Genomic DNA, 7,748 nt, shown 5'->3' on the forward strand with positions numbered 1-7,748 from the left:
AGAATTCAGATTCTGTGTACTAAATGCCCATACACTTAGACAGGTGACCTCTCTGAGCTTCAGTTGTCTCATGTATAGATCAATTTTGATAGTGACATTTGCATTACAGGTGTTGTGATGAATGACTGAATCAAGGTATGGAAATTTCTAGAAACATATGACACTGCACACATATTTATCAAGAGTAACTCTTCCTCCATTCATCATCCAATGTGATTTTTCCTCAAGATCCTTATGTTATGGGATCAATCACAAACATCTGTGTTCTATTGTTTGTTGAAGTTCCATTTATATGATTATAACCCACATATAACTAGGACCTTATAGCTATATCTGGGTTACAACATTGTATTGTTCTTGTCTTATTCCAACCTTGGGGCAGGATTCAACACTTTTCTTCACTCCCCAAAATAAATCCACTCCATTTGTGTCAATGGGGACTCTTACACATAGCCAGATGGGAAAAAAGGGCACATCATATACCATAAAGAGAAACTTCATAAAAATCAATATGAAATGTCTCTATTCCACCATGTTGTCCACAGAGTTCCATCTTTGGCTGCCTTTTCTTCCCCATTCAGTCTCTCTGAGTAAAGCTGTCCCTCATCCCAGTTCATCCTCTTGGTTAATTTCTCTCTCTTTTTCTTTTTACTTCCCTTATATACCACATGAGCTGAGATAAAGGATTCCTTTAAAGATAATAGGTACTGTCATCCAAAGGAGAGAAATGGATATTGGGCAGGCAAAATTCAATAAACTACAGTTTATCCCATGTTTTATCAAAGTCAGTCTTCTTCCCAAACACTTGATTATGAATATTCTTCCGCTTAATGAAACACAGCCCTAACACATACAACTAAAGACATCCTTAAGCCACTTCCAAAATGAGATGACACAAATTCATGTTTGGTTACTGAATCCAACTCTAGGTCCTTATCTCACAGTGATGTGATTCACTCTTAATCATGGATCTTCAGGCCACGCAACCAATGGCTGTGATAAATTTAATAATACTCAATACACATGATATACAATGACTAAAAAAAAGTATAAATCATAATAAAATTACTATTTGGGGAAAGGGCAAAAAATATTGTAATTACTGGCTTGTAGTACATTCTGTGGCCAAATATGAAGCATTCCCATTATTGAGGAGATGCATGATGAAAACAACTTAAAATTCTTATTAATATGGGTTGGAGAGAGGGCTGTGGGAATTATGTTAGTGGTTTAGCAATCTCAGCTCTTTATTTGGCAGAATACATTTTTACAACTTCATGGGCTAGTAATTAAAGCTATAGGTCTTATGAAGTCAAGTTTCTTAGGTCTTTAGCAGCAGACTCTTTCCATTCTCCCAGCCACTTGGAACACCTCACTTCTACCAGTCAATTTCTGTATTAGGTCTCTTTGAGTTATGAGTAATAGAGCCTGAACTTAAATTTGCTTTCAAAAAGAAGGGAATTTATTGCCTCATATTACCTGCATATCCAATAGTGGGCAACTCAGGTATGACTTGACCAGGTGCTCTAAAGACACTGGCTAAAACCTATATCTCCAGCTCTTGGCTCTGACTTTTTCCATGTTAGCTGAATTCTAAGGCATGTAATTTCCTTATAGTAGCTAGCTGGATTCTCGGAGTCCCAGATTCAAAACTAAAAATCTTGGTAATGTTAATGGAAATAGAACTTTGTGTCTTCCCCAGATAGTTTTCATAGAAATCTGAGGATTACATCTTATTTAATGGAGCCAGGTACATATCCTTCTTGTGACAGGGATTTTGTCTAGGGAGATAAAACATATTGACAGCCCAAGCTACAGCTTCATTCCCACCCCTAGATATTGATAATATCCCTTTACAAACCACAGGAACTTAAGATGTATGCCCTCCACCACACAAACACCAAAAATATTGTGACATTACAACTAGAAAACTGGAAATGAAGGCTCACGCTGAGCAGGCACAAGTAATAAATGCACTTGACACATAGCGTTCACGCGTGTAACTTCATACTCAATCTTTCTAGGATTATGCTCCTTCAGTGGTAATGAAGATGGTAAATAATAATTTACCACATAAAAATAGTACTTTGGGGTCTTATAGGCATTGGTCCACACATCATTCAGTATTCTTCCTGGCCACTAAAGCAATGAGGATAAACTCAGAAGTCAGTTAATTTTTTTAAGGGAAATATGAATGTGATCTTTCACATTTCCAGCAGTAATGATAGCGCTGATGTGTCTTCTGCCTTATGAAATGCCAGCAGACCCATGTACATGGTCCTACTTCCCTCTTTCCAGAGGATACTTATTTTGGGGGAGGAATTATTAGAAATTTTGGAAGAATGCTAACTAGAATGACAGTGACAAAAATCTAAGTTGATAACCGATGGGCAAAGCAATGCAAACTGAAATGCTTTTGACTTTTCAGAGGGAGAAATTCTTTAGCAAACTATGCAGGATTCCTGTTGCCATTCCAAAGATTCCAACCCAACCAGTTTAGATAGTCTGAATCCCACTAGGTAGTATATTTGAAGCAATTAATAAACTGTATTAGTTGAATTTTAGTCTGACTATGGTACTTAGGAAATACTATTCTGTGAGGGCTATTACTCAGTTTGAAAGAGTATTTTTTAAATGCTTGATAATGTAAAACAGAAGACAGAAATTTCAAAGGATGCCACGTTGTTAATGTTGTTAGAAAATCTGAAAGGCCAGCCTGAGATAATGACAGTCACCTTGTATTAAGATCTTACTATGTGACAAGTACTTTACATTCACTACTGCTTTTAATCCTCACTACGACTGCAAAGTATATACTACCCACATTTCACATGAGAAAATTGAAGCCCAGAGAGGCCAAATAAGGTTACTCAACAAATAATTTTGAAACCAGTATTTAAATTCAGGAGTGTTGAATGCCAAAACCCATTAAAAAATCAATTTATTTAAAAAGCCCTTTTATGAATTCTTGTTTGCAGGTAAATATTAAGTAAAAATAGCATTGCTCATTCAAGCCACTGTGATGTAGATAAATAGCACAGACTGGAGTTTGAGGCATTGGAATTTTAACTCTGCAATCTGCTAACTACATAACTAGCAAGGAAATTTACTAAGGTATTCTAAGACTCACTTTCCTTATTGATGAAAGGGAAATAATGTATTTATCACATTATTTATAGGGAGTAATGCAGTATTGGGTACATATGGAAAACTGTGGCAAATAATTTCAGTGTAAGTAGCAAACAATTTCAAGATATTTGATATCATATGTGCTTAAGACTGTAACGACTCATTATTTAAGCCCAGGGACCAGGGACAATAGTGCAAAAATAATCCATCAAGTTTATCAATATTTAAAAGTCTTAGGTAGACTTACTGGAACATAAGTAAATGTTTTTCAGTCTTAAGTACTTAAAATCAGTCATGTTCATCATCTCTTCTTGTAACATTCAAAGAAATGTTACATCTTTCTATTTATGAGATTTCAGTTCTTTAAAGGAAATGATGCTTTGTACGTTCAGATGAGTTGGGCTGAGTGTATTGCATTCCATTGTCATGGTGTAGTTCAGGAGCTATAGGAAGCAGGCAGTATATGTCATTAGATAAATATTCCAATGCACTCTTTATGAAGACAATTTTGAGGAAGCCTGGACAATTACAAGTCACCTTCATGAAGTTCTGTTGCTCTAGAAAACACACTGTTGTATAAGTATTTTAAAATAAATTTTAAGTTATGGAAATAAAATGACATCAAACTATACAGAAATAAAATACACATAAATTATTCTAATTTTGTGATTTAAAATACTAAAAAACAAATACCTCGTCTGTCTAGGAGAAAAAATTGCATGTCCTAAGAAAATCTTTTCTAATTGTAAGGACATGCAATTTTTTCCTTCAGAGTCACAGAATATAGGAATCTTCAGGAAGCAAAGACAGCAAGTATGTCCTTATAACTCCAAAAAAATTTTGACTTAGTGTCAAAAACATCCAAGGCTGGTGTAAAATTGTTTACAAACCTGAATCTGAACTAATGCACCTATATCCTTTAGGGAAAAATAGTTTTTATTTTGAAGGAGAGTAAAGCAATGACAGAGAAAGATAAATTCTATAGATGAGGGAAGACAGGAAGAGGAAGAGGATGGTGGAAGCATTCCTTTAAGGAGAAATTTTAGAAAACTAAGGATTTCCTTGAGCATAATTAAGGCTTTGCGTAGAGAGCACCTGCTCCCATAGTTAAAGAGTAACTCGCAAAGCAGATAGTCTTCAGCTGCACACTGGGCGGCCAATTCATCAGCACTGTATCTTCATTATTTCTGCATCTTTACCTTCTAGTCGCCCCTTTTATGGGGACAGAGCGCTTCATCAACTATGACTTGTCTAGTCAGTAATGTTCTTCCTAAAGCACTGCCCTGCCTTGAGGCTCACTGCCTGGAGGAAGTCTTCAGTGCTGGGAAAGACAGCAGGAGAAAGGCTCAGTGCCATTGTCTAATTCTGGGCTGGAAATCCCACTCTCTTCTTTATTCCTATTGCTGAGAGCCCTTTTAAAAAATAATAAATAAATGGAGGTTGGTACTTAACAATATATACCAACAGTGTGATTTCTTCATTATCCTGTCATTAGTTAGCTGCCTAATGATCATGTTAATTACCTAAGTAAACACCTCAGATCATCTAATATGTGTGAGGAACTTACCAGATCCTGGGGATAAAAATAAATGACTTAGAGCTATCTCCAAGCAACTCAGAGTTTAGTGGAGGAGATAAGCATGCCAACAAATAGCTGTGGTGCAGTGGGGGAAGATGCATCTACACTGAAGTAGACAAAGAATAACAACTCAGAGAGGGCAGAGTCCAGAATGTCCAACTCAGCCTGAAGGAGATACAGACATTTTCACTGAAAAGATGACGTTTAACTCAGATGCTAACGGCAGAACTAGCAGAGGCATAATCAGGTTGAAGGAGAAGCCATTCCAGGCTAAACAAGGAATTGGATGCAGGACTGCTGGAAAGGAACCTGGTACGTTTAGGCAAGAGAGAGAAAGACACTGTGGCAGGAACATGACAGGAAGAGAGGGAGAAATTTGTATGATGAAAGAAGTTGGAACCAGATTTGGATGGTCTTCTATAACATGCTAAGACATATAGGTCTTCCTAGTATAGTCTTATGATTCCATTCTTTTTTCTTCTTATTTCCATACACAGCATCTTTGTTTCTCCTCTAACCTTCTTTCCTTTTCTTCTTGAGATCCTCTCAGAGAAAAGCACGGCTACATTTAATCACAGTATTTTGTTTGCTTTGACCCTCTTACAGAATGGATTTGATTAAATAAAAGTAAAATTTCTGCCTTGGCATAGCCATTAGAGGTAAACCCCTTCTCAGCTGGAGTTTGTGATGTATTTAGCTATATAGCTAATCACCATGGTCTGTACCAATTGACAACAGTTAAACAAAAATGAATATGTTTAATCAATGAGCTGGGCTCAAATAAAAGAAATCTTGTTTGTTTTCTCATTGCCCTCCAGACTCGAATCTGTGGATCCATTCTCCTCTGGGCTCTGAGAGCGTCTCTAATAGATCCCCCAGCCTTTCTGGTTATTTTCAGTTAATAAATAATCTATTTTTCTGGGTATTAAAATTTTAGTCTAATCAAGTATAATTTTAAAACCATCTTAAACTGCTCCCCTTCCAGCTCACATACACTCAAGGCAGAGAAACATACAGGGGGCAGAGAAGCATGATCAGCCTCTTAATTTCTCCTTTCATCTTCTTCACCCACCATTTGTGGCTCCTGCAGGATCAGGCGTGGGGAAATTGACACGTTAGGGATGGAGAGGAGGTGGGGAAGCAGGAAGTTTCTTACTTGATGCGTGAAAAGTTCTTACTGTATTCTGGCTTCATGAGCCTTCTGTGTGACAGATGTGCAGTTAGAGGCTAACTCATCCTTCATGAAATATAGATGACGATTCCCTGGCTAAAGTCTGGGCACTTTTACTCTCAGTTTCTGCATTTGATCCTGCACATACAGCCTCTTTTATTCTGAGGTTGCCTTGCTACTGGGAGAAAGTCCTCTTGGCATGATGCCATTCAGCAGACATTTGTTGAATCAGAATGAGACACATTGTTAGCTGTTATAAACCTATGTTTATGGACTAAAAGGATAAAAATATCCAGACTCTTGCCTTTGCCTTGGTCCCTTGCCTTTTAAGGAGAATTCTCTCACAGGTCTTACCGGGGAGATATCAAAACTGAATTCTATGTTTCATTACAACTATCCTAACCAGGGACTTCCCTGGTGGCACAGTGGTTAAGAATCCGCCTGCCAATGCAGGGGACATGGGTTAGATCCCCGGTCTGGGAAAATCCCACATGCTACAGAGCAACTAAGCTCATGCACCACAACTACTGAGCCTGCGCTCTAGAGCCCACAAGCTACAACTATTGAGCCTGCGAGCCACAACTACTGAAGCCCATGCACCTAGAGCCCGTGCTCTGCAACAAGAGAAGCCATGGCAATGAGAAGCCCGCGCACCACAGAGGAGTAGCCCACCCTCACTGCAACTAGAGAAAGCCCACGCACAGCGGCAAAGACCCAACGCAGCCAAACATAAATAAATAAATAAATAAATAACAAAAAAAAGTAGAGTAATAACATTTATTAAAACAAAACCCCCAAAACAAAAAACTATCCTAATCAACTAAAGTTACTGAAGAACTAGGAACTTGAGGGATCTTGGTATGCCAGCCCCTTACTGGCCCTAATTAAATACTCTTTCCCCAACCAGTAATCTGGGGACCAATTTCCTCCTCTCCAAAGTGTTAGTTTTCAATCATTTATTGGCATATCCATAACGACAGTCCTGCAGCAGTGCCAGGATAACAAGCATTTGATACATATGAATAAACAATGTAAACCAAGTTTTCTTTCTACAAACAAATGTTAAATGTTTTTATGACAGGTTTAATTCACAGAACAAACTGGGAAAGAAATAATTTTGCTTTTAAAATAAATTGTAAAAAGTGTTTACAAGTTTTTGACAGATTTTGTGGTGATGTATATATTCTCTCTGTGATACTCTTGTCATATAATAAACCAAAATCATTCAGTGTTGAAGATTTCAAAGGAAAGTACAAGAAACTGACTTTACTATTCTGTACATTTGGATGAAATGGAAAGGTACAAACTTGTGCTAAAACACTAAAAGAGATCTTTGTTTTAAAATATTGTGCCTAGCAGAGAATCTGTAACAGAACAAGCTGAGTTAATTATATCAATTTCATTGAACCCAGTTGATTCAAAATTACACACAGAGTGTTGTGTGTGTTTGTATTTGCATGCATTTTGTTGTTGTTGCTGTTGTTTGTAAAACTCCCAAATATCTACTGGTATCTTTGCTAGAAGAAAACCTTTAGAACAAAATGGATTTATCACATCTTCCCAGGGAGAAAGAAAAATCCATTGATTTTCACAATGTGAAAAAGCTTTAATGTGAGATTATCAAAGACATTAAATCTGATTTGCTTTCTGATTTCCTTCCAAGCATCTTCTACAAATCCCTTTTGAAGACATATATTTAATCAGGCTATTCCCCTGCTTAATGATAATTCCCCATAATCTGCATAATGAAGCCCTAGTTCTGCACACATTCAAATGTAAAGGCAACTCTCGTTCCATCACTGACCTACTTTCCAAAGATCACCGTTTCCTGCCCTGTACCAGATTAGTCCTGCCCCGAAGTCTATAAAC

The sequence above is a fragment of the Kogia breviceps genome, chromosome 6 (genome assembly GCF_026419965.1).
Source record: "Kogia breviceps isolate mKogBre1 chromosome 6, mKogBre1 haplotype 1, whole genome shotgun sequence".
Classification (NCBI taxonomy): Eukaryota; Metazoa; Chordata; class Mammalia; order Artiodactyla; family Physeteridae; genus Kogia; species Kogia breviceps.